Raw genomic sequence first — 17795 nt, 5'->3', positions numbered from 1 at the left:
AAGCAGTAAAAGAAGGGATTTTAAGAAAGAAACCTTTGAAGCGTGCTTTTATATATTTCAATGAAGTTTAGGAGGCTTTTTGGCGCTCCCTCCCTCTACAAGCTCGCTCGCTCCTTCCTAAAAATAATTTTTGACTATGGAAATCCAAAGGATTTCCCTTCGACTCGGTTCGAGACTCAAGCAAATGGCTCGTGACTCAAGAACTTTGTCGGATTGACTCTTAGAGCGATTTCTAGGGCAGAACACTGCTCAAAAACCCCAGAACACTCAAGGAGAGAGTCAAAACACTGTGGGAAGTGTCAAAAAAGTGTGGAATGACGTCCAAATGACGTCCTATATATAGGGATGAGGCGCAGTACGGCCTCTGGAGTCAATACGGCCCGTATTGAGTTTTTGAACTTCAATACGGCCGTATTGAATTCAGTACGGTCGTATTGAAGTTCAAAAACTTCAATACGGCCGTATTGGTTTCAGTACGGCCGTACTGAACTCCAAGGAGGCCGTATTGAGCTCCAATCTTCCCACTTCCTTATTTTTAGCTACTCTAAGACCTCTAAACCTACAGATAGTCATCCTATGGTCTTCTAGGAGTCCTTCTGGCTGACTTCCCTTCGATCTTTGAGAGTCTTCGAGTCTTATTTCCGACCCGGACAATTTTAGGGGTCTACAATGGCTCAGACGTTTACATTACTAAATGATGGAGCTACTTGGAGGAGATTGAAGTTCCTTCAAGCTCTCCATGCTTAGGACCGAAAATGCTCTTGAGTTGACCTTGAAAGAGATCCGAAACTCCTTGAAGAAAGCTCCAATGGAGTAGAAGTCTTTGAAGATGATTCGGTTCTCCTTAGCTTGTTGTAGAAGCTTGAGGAACCAAGACAAAGTTTGAATAAACTTTGAGGGAAACCTAGAGTGGAAGTTCTCTACGGTTTAGGGACTCTTGAGTTGAGAGAAATCTGAAGATTTAATCTCATTTATGTTCAAAAGTGTCTTACAAAGTGTAGAAATCAAATATATAGGGAGAGGTAGCTTGTAGGAGAAGCTAACCTTAACCATGGTTCACTAGGAACCATGGTAGGATTAACTTAAACTCCCACGGTTTAGCTAGCTTCTAGGAGAAGCTAACCTTGACCATGGTTCACTTAAGAACCATGGTAAGGTAAGCTTAACCTCCCTTGGTTTAGAAGCTTGCAAGACAAGCTTCAAAACCAAGAGGTGAAGCTTGAGAAATTCGGCCAAATGAGAAACATATGAGCTAGGCGGCTTTGGACAAAAATGGCTCCATGATTTAATTTGAAAAACTTTGATTTGGTTTAGTTAGGGTCATCATATGATGATGAGACCTAGCTAAATCAAATCTATGAAAAATTAGGAGCAAAATGAGTCCAATATGCAAAATTTTGCCTAGGCCCAATTCAGGCCCAATTTCTAAGCACACCCTCAAGCATTGCTAAATGTCACCCCCTTTTCCCTACTGAAAAAATATAAAATGAATGTATCATCTAGGGAGGTTAAATGGAGTTAAACTCTCCAAGTAACCTACCTCAAAATCAATATACAAACATTAGGAAAAAGCAAGTAAAGTGCCTTACAAATACAAAGGCAAAATAACCTATACAAGAGACTACTATATGTACAAACAAATGAAAAGGTCTTTAAGATCATCCCATTCCTCTTGGTTCTTTTAAGATATCACCTCTTGGATTCCTTGGCCTTGGCCATAGTCTATCATCCCCTCCCTCTTGAAAAGGATTTGACCTCAAATCTCGAGGGTCTTCATGATTATTGGCCACACCTACAAATATATAATAAAATTCATTAGAGGTGATATTCTCAACAAATAAATGTGAAAGGTATGTCCTAGTAGGAATCCTTTCACGGAACCTAAAGAAATCTATGATACTAGACCTACTAATATAATGACTAGGATCCTCTCCTAAACATAGACTAGGTATATATTTAAATCCTAAAAATGTGCTAAAACTATAACTATAGCACACTAAAGATTTAATCCTAAAAATTAAAATATCTTGCCTAAAGTACCCTATGTGGAAACCTAGGCACTTCCTAGAAAATAAGGAAAATACTACTAAGAAATTTCCTAAACAATTTTGGATTATATTATTTGTTGGATAGTTATGAAAAGAATTTGTCATAAGGAACCTTGAAGGTTCATATGTTATATCCAACAAATAATATATTCCATAAATTAGGTGCATTATTGACACAACTAAGGTAGGACAAGTCCTACAAAAAGGAAGACTATCTACCTCGGGCACCACCAAGGAAGTAGCATGAGAAGTAGAACTAAATGAAGTCCACTTCTCCTTCACAAAATCTTGAAGTTGAGATTCTTTTTCTTTAAAATTAATGGATTTGTGAATCTCTTCTTCAAGACTAGTGGCAGCGTGAGGGTAAGAGTTAAGGTCTTTATGAGTAAAGAGAATAGTTTTTATAGGTTCTTTAGTGATAAAGCAATTCTCTTTAGACATAATTCCCTTAGAGGATATTTCTTCCTCTTTACTCTTCCCTACCTTTTCTCTTTTTCTTTTGTTTTTCATTTGTGCTTGATCCTCAGCCACTTGTTGAGGTGAGAGAGGATAAAGTACAAATTTCTTTTCCTTGTGAGTGAAAGAAATTTCATTAGTAAGACCATTATGTATAATTTTCTTTTCAAATTGCCATGGTCTTCCTAACAAAATATGACAAGCTTCCATTGGTACTATATCACATAAAACTTGGTCTTCATACTTCCCAATGGAAAACTTGACCTTCACTTGTTGGTCAACTACTATGTCACCATCCTTATTAAGCCATTGCAAATGATAAGGTTGAGGATGTGGCATAGTAATTAAACTCATCTTTTTAACCAACCTAGTGCTACAACAATTGCACCATGAACCACTATCAACAATGAGAGAACAAGCATTATTTAAAATATTACATCTTGTATGAAAGATGTTCTCTCTTTGTGATAGGGTACCACTAGGTTGATTATGAAGGATTCTCCTAAGCATTAGGAGCTCTCCTTCATAAGGATAAATTGGCTCCACTTTGGTCCTTTGAAACTTTGTTTCAACCTCACTCTCACTAGAAGAGGAGGTAGTAGTTTCTTCTTGACTACTATAAGTGTCATGCCCCCTTAAGATCATGACTTTCTTTGTAGGGCATTGAGAAGCAATGTGGCCTCTCCCTAGACACTTGAAACATTTAATATCACTAGTCTTTGTGCTAGTGTGTGGAGTGTGGGTACCTTTACCCTTCTCTTTGTTCTTATCCTTATTCTTAGCTAATTCCTTGGAGGGTTCTAAAATATTTTTCTTTTCAAAAGATTTTTCCTCCTCCATGTAGTCTTTCTTAAGAGATCTAGAGTGGGAGCCCTCTCTTTTAAAAGGAGATTTTCTCAACATTTGTTGTTCTACCCTTACACAAAGTTGGACTAAATCATTTAAGTCCCTGTAGGGTAGTAGCTCCACTTGGTCTCTAATCTCTAAATCAAGACCACTTAGGAATCTAGCTACAGTTGTGGCTTCCTCTTCCCTAATACATGCCCTCATCATTAAAAGCTCCATTTGTTGCCTGTACTGTTCTACAGACATGTCCCTTTGTTGGAGCCTTTGGAGCTTGTTCATAAGCTCCCTCCCATAGTAGGTGGGAATGTGCCTCCTTCTCATTGCACTCTTAAGATCATTCCAATATTGAATTGGAGGATCATTGTGGAGGCGTCTCTCTCTCTCTAGAGCTGTCCACCAATACATGGCATGCCCTTGGAAGCTAAGGGTAGCCAGAGGGACTTTTCTCTCTTCACTTACCCTGTGGCAAGCAAAGAGTTGTTCAACTTTCATCTCCCAATCTAAATATATCTCCACATCATCTTTTCCAACAAATTGTGGGAGGTCAACTTTGACTTCCCTAGGTCTTGTAGTTCTCCTAGGAGTATGTTGGTAGTGATCCCCTTGATTCATGCTTTCATTAGGGGATGTGTATTGGGAATGTGAGCTCCTACTCTTTTTCTTATGTTTCTTCATATCTTCTTTCAATTTTTCCTCCTCTTGTCTTAAAATTCTCAACTCTTCCTCAAGATAAGCAAGTTGTCCTTCTCTTTCAATTCTTTCCTTCTCTCTTTGAATGGACTCTTGCTTTTTCCATAGTTTAAGTGATTTGAGCTCTTTAGTAATGTAAGAAAGACTTTTTGGAGAGCCATCACTTTCACTATGGAAGGAATCTTGAGACATTTTAATTCAAGAGATATTTTTCACACAAAAATAGTTTTTATGAAAATAAGGTTTTGGAGTGCTTTAGACTTGGCACTTAGAGGTCTAAGAGTACAAATTGAACTTTGGAGGGAGGTGAGCTACTAAAGAGCCACTTAATAACCAAGCCTCTTCAAGTAAAAATCTCTAAACCCCCTTGTACTTTTGTCTTGCACAAAACAATTTTCACAAAGAACTTTTCTTAAAGGAAAAATAACAAGCAAGTGCCTATGTGTACAATTTATAAGATGCTTGAAAACATAAAGAGCATGAAAACATAAATTGCTTGAAAACTTAAATGACTGAAAACATAAATTCCTTAAAACATAAATTGCTTGAAAACTTAAACTAGACGTTGAAAGCAATTAAACCTAAGTGAGAGCTTGAAAGGCACCAAAGACCTTCAAGGACCACTCTCACAAGTACTACACGTAATTACTATAAAAGTTCTTAAGGAGAGATGGAGATACACCAAAGGCACTCCAAGACACTCCTTAATAAAGGCCTTGTACAAAAATTTAGAAAACAAAAAATTACAAGGTAAATGAAATTCAAATTTGCTTCAAATGAAATGTAAATTTACACTCCAAATGAAATGTAAATTCACTCTCAAATGAATTTAGTGGCTGCTCCTAATTTCAAGGAAAACAAATTAGCCACTAATTTAGAACAAATTTAGAGACGGATTTTGTAATGAAAAACTAGGTTTTAGAAACCAAAATTTCCGTCACTAAATTTAGTTCTAAATTTTCACAAAAGTTTTCACAATTGGTTTAGTTTCTTGTTGCTCCAAATCAGCCACCAACTGCAGCCTCACAAGGTGTTTCACTCCTCTCTTTAGAAGCAACTTTGATGTTAGTCACTTCTAGGTGTTTCCAAGAGCCTAGCCACCAAGAGAGAACAAACTCCCTAAGCAACCACCAAAGCCTTCAAGTGGATGTCCTTTGCCTTGGCCTCCTACACCTTTCAAGAAGCACTCAACCACCTTCAAGACTGAATATTAGTGCTAAAACTGAAAATGAACAATTTAGAATGGATACACCAAGTGGTAGAAGAAAATGAGACAAAACTAGAAAGAGTTCCACAAATTGACAAGCAAAAATTAAGGCAAATTTGGAAGCTAGCACACACAAGAGTATCCTAAGAAAGGCCCTAGAATGGATTACAAAATTAAAAGCTAAGATTATGAACAAAAACAAGACACAAATAGGTGGCTGGACCAACTAAAAATGTAAGCAAAAATTCATCAAAACCGAGAGCAATTTTAAGCAAAATTTTCACTCCTTTTGGCTTTTTCTTTTGCTATTTTCTTTCTTTTTCTTTTGCAAATTATTTTTCACTTATTTTTCTTTGTATGTTCAGGAGTTTCAATGCCTTTTAAGCACTTATATGTCTCGGTTTCAATATAGAAAAACTGCAGCAAAATTATGACACAAAACAAGAGGTGTTCACAAGTATGTTTTCACTAGTGCTTCACTATTTTGTAGTATTTTTTTAGGTCAAATTTTTAAGCACTTTGTTTCTTTGTTTTTCTCAAGCAATTAGGACACTCACACCTCTGTTTTGGTTCTGTTTTAAGGTCCAAAAAATTTCAATAAGTTTCAGCCACAACACAAGACACAAGGAAACCTAATAGGAGAGTGTTTAACAATTTAATTTGACAAAACTTTTAATATGACATAATAGAAACCTAACTCTAGGAAATTTGCTAGAACTAATAGCAAATTAAGAACTCAAACATGTAAAGCAAAAGCACATATAGGAAGGTTCAGATTTAATAAGAAAATACACAACAAATTTCGGACTCAAGAACACAAAACAAAAATTAGGTTAAAACAAGCTAGTCTAGGATTCAATGACATTCAAAGGACTACACATGACTCTAGACAAAACATATGATTCAAAAACAAAAACATACACTAAGTATTGTCAATGTCCAATCACGGACTCATGCTTATAGGAATAGAGAGACTCAAGCAAAAATAAAAGCACAAGCACATGAACCTAAAGCACAAACCGAATTGATTCAAGGAATTAGGAACAAGCAAAAATCATGAATCAATCATTTCATATGTGACATAAGGATCCATCAAAAATTTTAGAAAACCTAGATCCATACAGAAAACACAACAAGACATGTAATATGAGGAAGATACAACACGGATTCTATTAGAAAAAATTAGAGACAAAAACCTCAAGAGCACTAGGCTCTAGATACCAAAAATGATGGAGCTACTTGGAGGAGATTGAAGTTCCTTCAAGCTCTCCATGCTTAGGACCGAAAATGCTCTTGAGTTGACCTTGAAAGAGATCCGAAACTCCTTGAAGAAAGCTCCAATGGAGTAGAAGTCTTTGAAGATGATTCGGTTCTCCTTAGCTTGTTGTAGAAGCTTGAGGAACCAAGACAAAGTTTGAATAAACTTTGAGGGAAACCTAGAGTGGAAGTTCTCTACGGTTTAGGGACTCTTGAGTTGAGAGAAATCTGAAGATTTAATCTCATTTATGTTCAAAAGTGTCTTACAAAGTGTAGAAATCAAATATATAGGGAGAGGTAGCTTGTAGGAGAAGCTAACCTTAACCATGGTTCACTAGGAACCATGGTAGGATTAACTTAAACTCCCACGGTTTAGCTAGCTTCTAGGAGAAGCTAACCTTGACCATGGTTCACTTAAGAACCATGGTAAGGTAAGCTTAACCTCCCTTGGTTTAGAAGCTTGCAAGACAAGCTTCAAAACCAAGAGGTGAAGCTTGAGAAATTCGGCCAAATGAGAAGCATATGAGCTAGGCGGCTTTGGACAAAAATGGCTCCATGATTTAATTTGAAAAACTTTGATTTGGTTTAGTTAGGTTCATTATATGATGATGAGACCTAGCTAAATCAAATCTATGAAAAATTAGGAGCAAAATGAGTCCAATATGCAAAATTTTGCCTAGGCCCAATTCAGGCCCAATTTCTAAGCACACCCTCAAGCATTGCTAAATGTCACCCCCTTTTCCCTACTGAAAAAATATAAAATGAATGTATCATCTAGGGAGGTTAAATGGAGTTAAACTCTCCAAGTAACCTACCTCAAAATCAATATACAAACATTAGGAAAAAGCAAGTAAAGTGCCTTACAAATACAAAGGCAAAATAACCTATACAAGAGACTACTATATGTACAAACAAATGAAAAGGTCTTTAAGATCATCCCATTCCTCTTGGTTCTTTTAAGATATCACCTCTTGGATTCCTTGGCCTTGGCCATAGTCTATCACTAAAGGACATATCAGTGGGGAGAATTGACTAGAAGATGAGAGTTCATATAATAAGATTGTGGAGGCTTCCAGAGTTTAAGAATCTATTGCAAACAAATTCCTTGAGATGATTTTGGTGGATGAAGAGGTTTTTCTTTCATAAATTATAACAATTATAAATTTCATTGTTGGATAGTGTAGTTTTTGATTTTGCTTCTGTTTGAAATTTTCATCTTCACCAAAACAAAAATAAGATTAGTGAAGATATTATTAGAAGTTTTATCCTTTTTACTTTCATCTTCTTTTTAAAGGACATGGTTCAGAGGATTACATTACTAAAGGACATTGTAGTCGGAAGAATTGATTGGAAGATAAGAGTTCGTATAATAAGATTGTGGAGGTTGCCAGAGTTTAAGAATCCATTGCAAACAAATTTCTTGGAGATGATTTTGGTGGACGAAGAAGTTTTTTTTTCATAAATTATAACAATTATAAATTCCATTGTTGGATAGTGTAGTTTTTGTTTTTGCTTCTGTTTGAAATTTTCATCTTCACCAAAAAAAATATTAGTGAAGATATTATTAAAAGTTTTATTCTTTTTACTTTCATCTTCTTTTTAAAGGACATGGCTCAGAGGTTTACATTACTAAAGGACATTGTAGCGGGATGAATTGACTGAAAGATAAGAGTTCATATAATAAGATTGTGGAGGCTACCAGAGTTTAAGAATCCATTACAAACAAATTCTTTGGAAATGATTTTGGTGGATGAAGAGGTTTTTTTTTTCCATAAATAACAATTATAAATTTCATTGTTGGATACTGTAGTTTTTGTTTTTGCTTCTGTTTGAAATTTTCATCTTCACCAAAAAAGAATATGATTAGTGAAGATATTATTAAAAGTTTTATATGCTTTTTACTTTCATCTTCTTTTTAAAGGAAATGACTCAGAGGTTTACATTACTAAAGGACATTGTAGTGGGAAGAATTGACTGGAAGATAAGAGTTCATATAATAAGCTTGTGGAGGCTGCCAGAGTTTAAGAATCTATTGCAAACAAATTCCTTGAAGATGATTTTGGTGGACGAAGAAGTTTTTTTTTCTTCATAAATTATAACAATTATAAATTTCATTGTTGGATAGTGTAGTTTTTGTTTTTTCTTCTGTTTGAAATTTTCATCTTCACCAAAAAAAAATATGATTAGTGAAGATATTATTAAAAATTTTATCCTTTTTTACTTTCATCTTCTTTTTAAAGGACATAGCTCAGAGGTTTACATTACTAAAAGACATATCAGTGGGGAGAATTGACTAGAAGATGAGAGTTCATATAATAAGATTGTGGAGGCTTCCAGAGTTTAAGAATCTATTGCAAACAAATTCCTTGAGATGATTTTGGTGGATGAAGAGGTTTTTCTTTCATAAATTATAACAATTATAAATTTCATTGTTGGATAGTGTAGTTTTTGATTTTGCTTCTGTTTGAAATTTTCATCATCACCAAAACAAAAATAAGATTAGTGAAGATATTATTAGAGGTTTTATCCTTTTTACTTTCATCTTCTTTTTAAAGGACATGGTTCAGAGGATTACATTACTAAAGGACATTGTAGTGGGAAGAATTGATTGGAAGATAAGAGTTCGTATAATAAGATTGTGAAGGTTGCCAGAGTTTAAGAATCCATTGCAAACAAATTCCTTGGAGATGATTTTGGTGGACGAAGAAGTTTTTTTTTCAAATTATAACAATTATAAATTCCATTGTTGGATAGTGTAGTTTTTGTTTTTGCTTCTGTTTGAAATTTTCATCTTCACCAAAAAAAAATATTAGTGAAGATATTATTAAAAGTTTTATTCTTTTTACTTTCATCTTCTTTTTAAAGGACATGGCTCAGAGGTTTACATTACTAAAGGACATTGTAGCGGGATGAATTGACTGAAAGATAAGAGTTCATATAATAAGATTGTGGAGGCTACCAGAGTTTAAGAATCCATTACAAACAAATTCTTTGGAAATGATTTTGGTGGATGAAGAGGTTTTTTTTTCCATAAATAACAATTATAAATTTCATTGTTGGATACTGTAGTTTTTGTTTTTGCTTCTGTTTGAAATTTTCATCTTCACCAAAAAAGAATATGATTAGTGAAGATATTATTAAAAGTTTTATATGCTTTTTACTTTCATCTTCTTTTTAAAGGACATGGTTCAGAGGATTACATTACTAAAGGACATTGTAGTGGGAAGAATTGATTGGAAGATAAGAGTTCGTATAATAAGATTGTGAAGGTTGCCAGAGTTTAAGAATCCATTGCAAACAAATTCCTTGGAGATGATTTTGGTGGACGAAGAAGTTTTTTTTTTCAAATTATAACAATTATAAATTCCATTGTTGGATAGTGTAGTTTTTGTTTTTGCTTCTGTTTGAAATTTTCATCTTCACCAAAAAAAAATATTAGTGAAGATATTATTAAAAGTTTTATTCTTTTTACTTTCATCTTCTTTTTAAAGGACATGGCTCAGAGGTTTACATTACTAAAGGACATTGTAGCGGGATGAATTGACTGAAAGATAAGAGTTCATATAATAAGATTGTGGAGGCTACCAGAGTTTAAGAATCCATTACAAACAAATTCTTTGGAAATGATTTTGGTGGATGAAGAGGTTTTTTTTTCCATAAATAACAATTATAAATTTCATTGTTGGATACTGTAGTTTTTGTTTTTGCTTCTGTTTGAAATTTTCATCTTCACCAAAAAAGAATATGATTAGTGAAGATATTATTAAAAGTTTTATCCTTTTTGCTTTCATCTTCTTTTTAAAGGACATGGCTGAAAGGTTTACATTACTAATGGAAATTGCTGCAGGGAGAATTTACTAGAATATAAGAGTTCATATAATAAGATTGTGGAGGTTGCCAGCTCTACTACAGGAGACACATTTTACATCAGTTTTTTTAGACATTTTACATCGATTTTAAAATCGATGTAAATTAAGGCGATGTAGAAAGTATAAGACATTTTACATCAGTTTCAAAATCGATTTAGAAAATCTTATTTCTACATCGGTTATTGATAGAACCGATGTAGAATATGACATGTTTTACATCTGTTTTATCAAGAACCAATGTAAAATATGGCATGTTCTACATCTGTTCTATCAAGAATCGATGTAGAATATGCCTTATTATACATTTGTTCTATCATATTCTACATCGGTTCTTGATAGAACAGATGTAGAATAGTGTATAGAATATTGTTATGCAATATTCTACGTTAGTTTTATTAACAATCAATGTAAAAAAATTGGCAATTCTACATTAGTATGTAAATATTAATCACAAAAGTCATTTGCCTCCAAAAAAATAAAATTGATGCTTGTTAAATTAAACTAAAAATAATAATATTTATTTAGAACTAAATTAAAATGATTTCAACTACATTAACTAGAAAATGAACTAAAAATTAAAGTTTAAATTACATTGACCAAAAGGTTAAATAAACCTTTTAATTAAAACTTATATAAACATGAACCATAAGTCAAAATCAAAATAGATGAGATACATTTAGTAGTGTCAAAATCAAATAGATGAGCTTCAAAGTTTTAATCTAGTACAATATTCAAAGACTTTATGTCCCTGTGAACAATTTGTGGGTTGCAGTCATGATGGAGATAAGCAAGCCCTTTAGCTGCTCCAAGAGTAATTCTTAGGTGTGTCTTTCAATCAAGTTTTACCTTCAACGAACCTGTGTCCAATGAATCATTATAATTAAGAACAATGGTAATTTTTACATAAAATGAAACATCAATATAGAGAGAATAAGGCCCAAGGAATCACATTTATTAAAAATAATTTCAAAATATCAAGTAAATATGACCAGTTTCTATAATGTTGAAGAGTATCTAAAAATTGTTTATAAAATTTGATGGTTGCACTAACTTGACAAATTGTGATCAATCAAATTTACTTTGTAATGTTTTGCAAGTTAGATGGAATTTTAATCACATGTACCAGTACTTAAAAATTTTGTGGAACATTTAAAATAGAAAAATGTTTGCGTTGTTTACTTATTTGATTCACAGGTTTGTGGTAATTTTGTTGAAATCAATTTCCTATTAAGCTATTGGTTCTCTCATATTCCTTTAGAGTTTTGACTTCCAATTATTGCATATTTGTTTTATTATCATTGTTCACTCTTAATAATTGTAAAATGGTATAAGCATGACATCACGGTGTTTTTCGTCCAGCATTGATAAGTTTCCATTGAATAGACGGCATTAGCTAACTAATAATATAAAGATCAGCAAGAATCAGTATAAAAATGATTCCAAGATATATTCCCAGCATAGGTTAGTTATGAATGGAATCCTCATATATGATTTTAGACAAGCAAAGCAATATAAATCATATCATTTTAAATTTATCACATTATGCTTTAGAAAAGAAGCCACCAGATCTGGACAGAGTGACTATCAAGTTGCAAAAAATACATACAAAACTTGAGTTAATAGCTATTATGTTTCCAAGCTTATAAATTGTTTACAAATGTAGGTCAATAGAAGTGCATTTTGGTGAAATATAAAAATGTTAACAAAAATAATGTAACCACATTTTATACTAGAGTTGTCTCAGAAGATATTTGAAACGCCTAATCTAAACAGAATCTTAAACAACACAAAACAAGTGAGGCATTTCCTTACGGCATGATTAAATCTTCCAATTTCAAGTTTAAGAAATTTGAGGCATGCAACTCAATTCTAAAAAATTAGAAAATTCAAGTGTAGATCAGCACTAATATTCTCAATATATCAAACAACTAACAAGATCATATTCAGTTGGAAGTCATCTGCGATGAACTTTTTTTTCTTCCTATACCTGAATAAGTTTTGTGGATTAATCCAACAATACATACCTCTAGTACAATGGCTTTGTCAACAGAGCAAAGTTTCCCACTACGCTTTTGAGCAATCTTAAATGCAAAACGAGCTATGCAATCAATTTGGTATACAAATTATTATTAATCAGAGAATCATACATCTAAAGTTAATACAGAAATTAGATAAAGATACAACTCTATAATAAAACAAAAAGTCTCTTCAAAGGGAAAGAAAAAGTGAATTTCACATCTGGATAAAGTACACTTCCTTATCCTTCCTCCTAGAATGTGTTATGAAACTAGACTAGAAATGGTTAAAAAGAAAAATATTTTATTGAGTTGAATGAATTGACACAACAAAGGAGCGATATCTCTCCTCTAGTGATTTCCTCTTTGCAAAAGATGTCTCCTTCCATATATAATAGCTCAATTTTGAAATGATACAAGACTGAATGAATCCCCTTCCCTTACATTCCTTTATTTACTTGCCTAATGTGTTAACCAACTAATTGATATCCTAACTATCTCAACTAACTTCCCTTTCCATCTCTCTTAACTCCTCCTAACACAATGTTACCTATTTCAACTAAAGATCTTAAGAAAATCCCAGCTCATGCAACTACAATTTTTGGTCAAATTATAGAGATTTTTTAATAATTCTCATAACTAGGCATTAGTCGATCAAATAATTTGGAATGATTGTACAACAAGAAACTCCACAAAAATTCTCTTTCCCAGAAATATTCAACCAAGATCATCAACCTTCATTAATCTGTTGTAATTCATATACTTTTATAGCTCACTAGTTGGACATACATTATTTATCTATAAAACCCTTATATAATAGCAAGATACCTCATGTGCGGCATAAATCTCGATATTGTAGCCAATCGATCCACCATTTTCATTGGTGTCAAAGCCCTTGGGTTTTCCAAAATATATACCTAAACAACAAGACATAGTCCAGTGAATTAGCAACACATGGCCGTAGTTAAAGAAAATGTACAAAGAATTAACATTTCAAAATTTAACTATCATATTAACAATAGGAAACCATAACACAACAGACCTCCAGTGAGTTCCCTCACAACCATGAGATCAACCTTTTCAGCAATCTCTCTCTTCAAAGTTGAAGCATTCACTAACTATAGAAAAATTAGCACAACTAAAATCACACAAGAGATAGACAAAAATTACGTTTGCCCTAAACTGTATTTCAGTTTCACCATCACGAATGAGAAAATGCAGCACGAATAAATTGTTACCTCAGGAAATAAAGTAGCCGATCTTAGATTTGCAAATACTCAAAGCCCTTCCCGAATCTGAAGCAAACCAATCTTTGGCTTGAGCTGTTTCTCATTTTTATCCTTGGTTCAACAAGCACTCAATAGAAAATGAAAATGTTGCAATTAGAGGGTTACCTTGGAAGGAACCTAATAAAAGACAACACATCATTCTTATTCTTTTTCTGTTTTTATTTTATCTTATCAAGTAGTTGATTATGGCTTGATCTTAGGAGCAATGATTCTTATCTTTCTGTTAGAGTTTGTTATTTTCAGATTTATATATGCTCAATGATGTAACACATTTCATATACGAAGAAATACATACAAGAGTTTCTTCTAAAGTTTTATTATGGCATCAGAGCGGGAAAGTAAGGGACCGGAGAAGAAAACTAATAACCTTGTGGGCAAGGATGAAGCAGCTGCCATCACGCCATCATCTCCTTACTATCTTGGATCTTCCGATAACCCTGGAACGTCGCTGGTAGCAGTAATGCTTAAAGGCGATAATTATCGAAATTGGGCAAGGTCCATGAGAACGGCACTAAGAGCCAAGACGAAGTTGGGATTCATTGACAGGTCCATTAAGAAGCCGACTTCTACATCACCAGACTATCAACACTGGGAGAGGGCAGATTCCATGGTGGTTGCGTGGATCATTAACTCCACTGATCCAATTTTGCATGGAAGCATATCACATGCCATGACGGCAAAAGATATATGGCTTGACTTGGAAGAGCGTTTTGCCCAAGCCAATGCACCGCGAATACATCAATTATGGCGCAAATTATGTCTAATGCAACAAGAAACCAATGTGACAGTCACCGAATACTATACAAAATTCAAAAGCATCATTGATGAATTGAGAGAACTTCAACCATTGCCAGAATGTACCTGTGGGGCAGCGAAGAATTTAGCACAAAGAGAAGAGGAGCATCGTGTGCATCTCTTTCTTGGAGGACTAGACAGCGATCGATTCGCTCATGCAAAGGGAATCATTCTCAATACAGATCCGTTGCCATCCTTGCTTCGTGTTTTCAATCACGTACTTCGAGAAGAAACACGAGTCTTAACAGAAAAAGGCAAGGACCATAAAATAGAGTCTGGAACAGCTTTTCATTCCTCAACTTTCAACAAGAAAAAAAATCGTGACGGACCGAAGCCAAGATGTGATCATTGTGGAAAGATCGGCCATGACAAGACGAAATGCTTTGAGATAGTGGGTTACCCCGCCAACTGGAACCCACGGAGGAATACCAGAAATTCAACTAAACGCACTGAGCACTCAGGTGGAGCAAACTTGGCATGGGAAAACAACCAAGGGACCGATGGGCATGCACTTAGCGGCTCTCAAGATAGCGGTGGCTCCCATGGTAGCAAGAATGACTACATGTCTGGTAATCAAATGATAAATGATGTTTGGGTCTTGGACAGTGGGGCCTCCCACCATATGACCTCATTATACTCACAACTTGATGAAGTACAAGACTTCAGTATACCCCTTCGCATAACTGTACCCATAGGCGATGTTGTTCTAGTACACAAAAAGGGGACAATGAAGCTAAATGAAAATATTAAATTATATAATGTTCTTTTTATTCCAGAATTTCGCTGTAATTTAATATCTATTCATAAGCTAACGCATGACTTAAATTGTGTTGTGACTTATTCTGTTGATGAATGTGTAATTCAGGACCAAACCAGGAAGAGGATGATTGGATTCGGTAGATTGTGTGATGGGATTTACATTTTCACTCAACAAGTAGGTGGATACTCCCTTGTAGCGAGTTCTGGAGACATCACAACTCTTTGGCATGCAAGGATGGGCCATCCTTCAGATCAAGTTTTATCTAAATTGTCCACTATAATTAGTTTTTCCTTTAATGCAAATAATAAGATGGAGTGTTGCGATATATGCCATCGCTCCAAACAATGTAGACTTCCCTTTTCCTTGAATTATAATAAAGTAAGTAAAGTTTTTGACTTAATCCATTGTGATTTATGGGGGAAATATCATACTGCATCACATAATGGGTCACACTATTTCTTGACCATTGTTGATGATTTTACTAGAGCTGTATGGATTTATCTATTAAAGGATAAGACAGAGACAACCAATGTAATTATCAACTACTATAGAATGGTGCAAACTCAATTTGACACTAAAGTAAAGGTTGTGAGAAGTGACAATGGAACAAAATTCGTTAATTCTAAAATTCATTCTTTCTTTCAAGAAGTAGGTATATTACATCAGACTTCATGTGTGAGCTCACCGCAACAGAATGGCAGGGTAGAACGCAAACACAGACACATACTCAATGTGGCACGAGCGCTAAGATTTCAAGCCAATCTGCCTTTGACATTCTGGGGAGAATGTGTGCTAACAGCAATACATCTTATCAATAGAACTCCGACAGTGGCTAATCAAGGTCTGACACCCTATGAAATGTTATATGGCAAACAACCTTCTTATGCTCACATAAGAGTTTTTGGATGCCTCTGCTATGCCAAAACACTCACTAAGAAAACTGATAAGTTTGAAGCCCAAGCTGATCGTTGTATCTTCATTGGGTACCCTCAAGGCCAGAAAGGGTGGAGAATATACAATCTACAAAAACAACAGTTCATGGTTTCAAGAGATGTGATATTCTATGAAACTGTATTCCCATACAGTGCAGGGAATGAAAGTCCCACAAACGCTCTTCTGGACACGGTGCAAGTTCCAGAAATAGAGAGTACATATCACAATGAGATATCCCACGATCCCTTTGAAGGCCAAATCGCACAGGAAGGCAATAACTCGGAAATAGAAAATGAAAGAGTTCTTGAAGAAATTGGAGTTAGTAGCTAGGGGGAGTCGAATGCTGAAATTAGAACTTCAAATGACAAGAGAACGAGACGGTCACCATTGTATTTGAAGGATTACTATTGCAATGTGGCAACAACTAACCCCTCATGCATGACACCAAAGACATTATCCTCTCCTGGTAAGTTCTATCCAATTTCAAACTATATTAATAATGATCAGTTTTCTTCTAACCACAAGGCATTCCTTGCGGCAATCATTACCAATGATGAGCCTAAAAGCTATTCAGAGGCAGTTCAACATGAACATTGGAGAGAAGTAATGAAGTGTGAAATTACAGCTTTGAAGGACAATCATACTTGGACACTTGAAACACTACCTTCTGACAAGAAATTGATTGGTTGCAAGTGGGTTTATAAGATAAAATATAAACCCAATGGAGAGATAGATAAATATAAAGCACGCCTAGTGGCAAGGGGCTATACACAAGTGGAAGGGGAAGATTTCACAGAAACGTTCGCACTTGTGGCCAAGATGACGACGATAGATGCCTCTTAACAATTGCGGCAGCAAAGGGGTGGGATTTGCACCAAATGGACGTGACTAATGCCTTCCTTCATGGAGATCTCGATGAGGAGGTCTACATGGCAATCCCCCCTGGATACAAAGTGCCAAAATCAAATCTTGTATGCCGACTACGCAAGTCATTGTATGGTTTACGACAAGCATCAAGAAACTGGCATGCAAAGCTATCTCAAGCACTAATTAAATATGGCTTTGTTCAGAGTTCCTCCGATCATAGTTTATTCACATACTCAGCTGAACACATTTTTTTGGCTGTGCTAATATATGTGGATGATCTTGTGATAGCTGGAAATGATAATAAAGCATGTTGTAGTTTCAAGTCATACCTAAATAGGTGCTTTCATATGAAAGATCTCGAAGCTCTCAAGTATTTTCTTGGTCTTGAATTGGCACGTGGTTCGGAAGGTATTTTTGTTTGTCAAAGAAGATATACTCTTGATGTTCTAAAGGAGTGCAAAATGCTAGATTGCAAACCATCTGGTTTTCCTATGGAACAAAATCATAAGCTGTCAATTGATACAGGAGAATTATATGCTAATGCTCCACAATATAGGAGATTAGTTGGACGTTTGATTTACTTAACTATTACGAGACCAGACATAACTTATGTTGTTCACATATTGAGCCAGTTCATGCAGAGTCCACGACAAGACCACTGGGATGCAGCCATACGTGTGTTACGTTATTTAAAGGCATCTCCAGGTCAAGGGTTATTCTTACCCAAAAATAGTGACTTGCGTTTACAAGGTTTTTGTGATTC

At 34.8% G+C, this 17795-nt stretch overlaps 1 long non-coding RNA gene across 1 annotated transcript; it reads right to left on the bottom strand.

Annotated features, from left to right (window-relative positions):
• Positions 1 to 9315: 9315 nt before the first annotated feature.
• Positions 9316 to 14210, bottom strand: LOC109818358 (uncharacterized). Its single transcript, XR_014428379.1, has 5 exons — positions 13627 to 14210; positions 13431 to 13506; positions 13217 to 13305; positions 12398 to 12454; positions 9316 to 11230 (listed from the first exon to the last, which is right to left on the bottom strand). It is a non-coding gene; the product is annotated as an uncharacterized LOC109818358 (long non-coding RNA).
• Between the last annotated feature and the right edge of the window lie 3585 nt (positions 14211 to 17795).

Source organism: Cajanus cajan, chromosome 1 (assembly GCF_000230855.2).
Source record: "Cajanus cajan strain Asha chromosome 1, NIPB_CcT2T_4, whole genome shotgun sequence".
Classification (NCBI taxonomy): Eukaryota; Viridiplantae; Streptophyta; class Magnoliopsida; order Fabales; family Fabaceae; genus Cajanus; species Cajanus cajan.
Note: the sequence above shows the minus strand (reverse complement) of the source record. Positions and strands in the feature narration are given on the sequence as shown.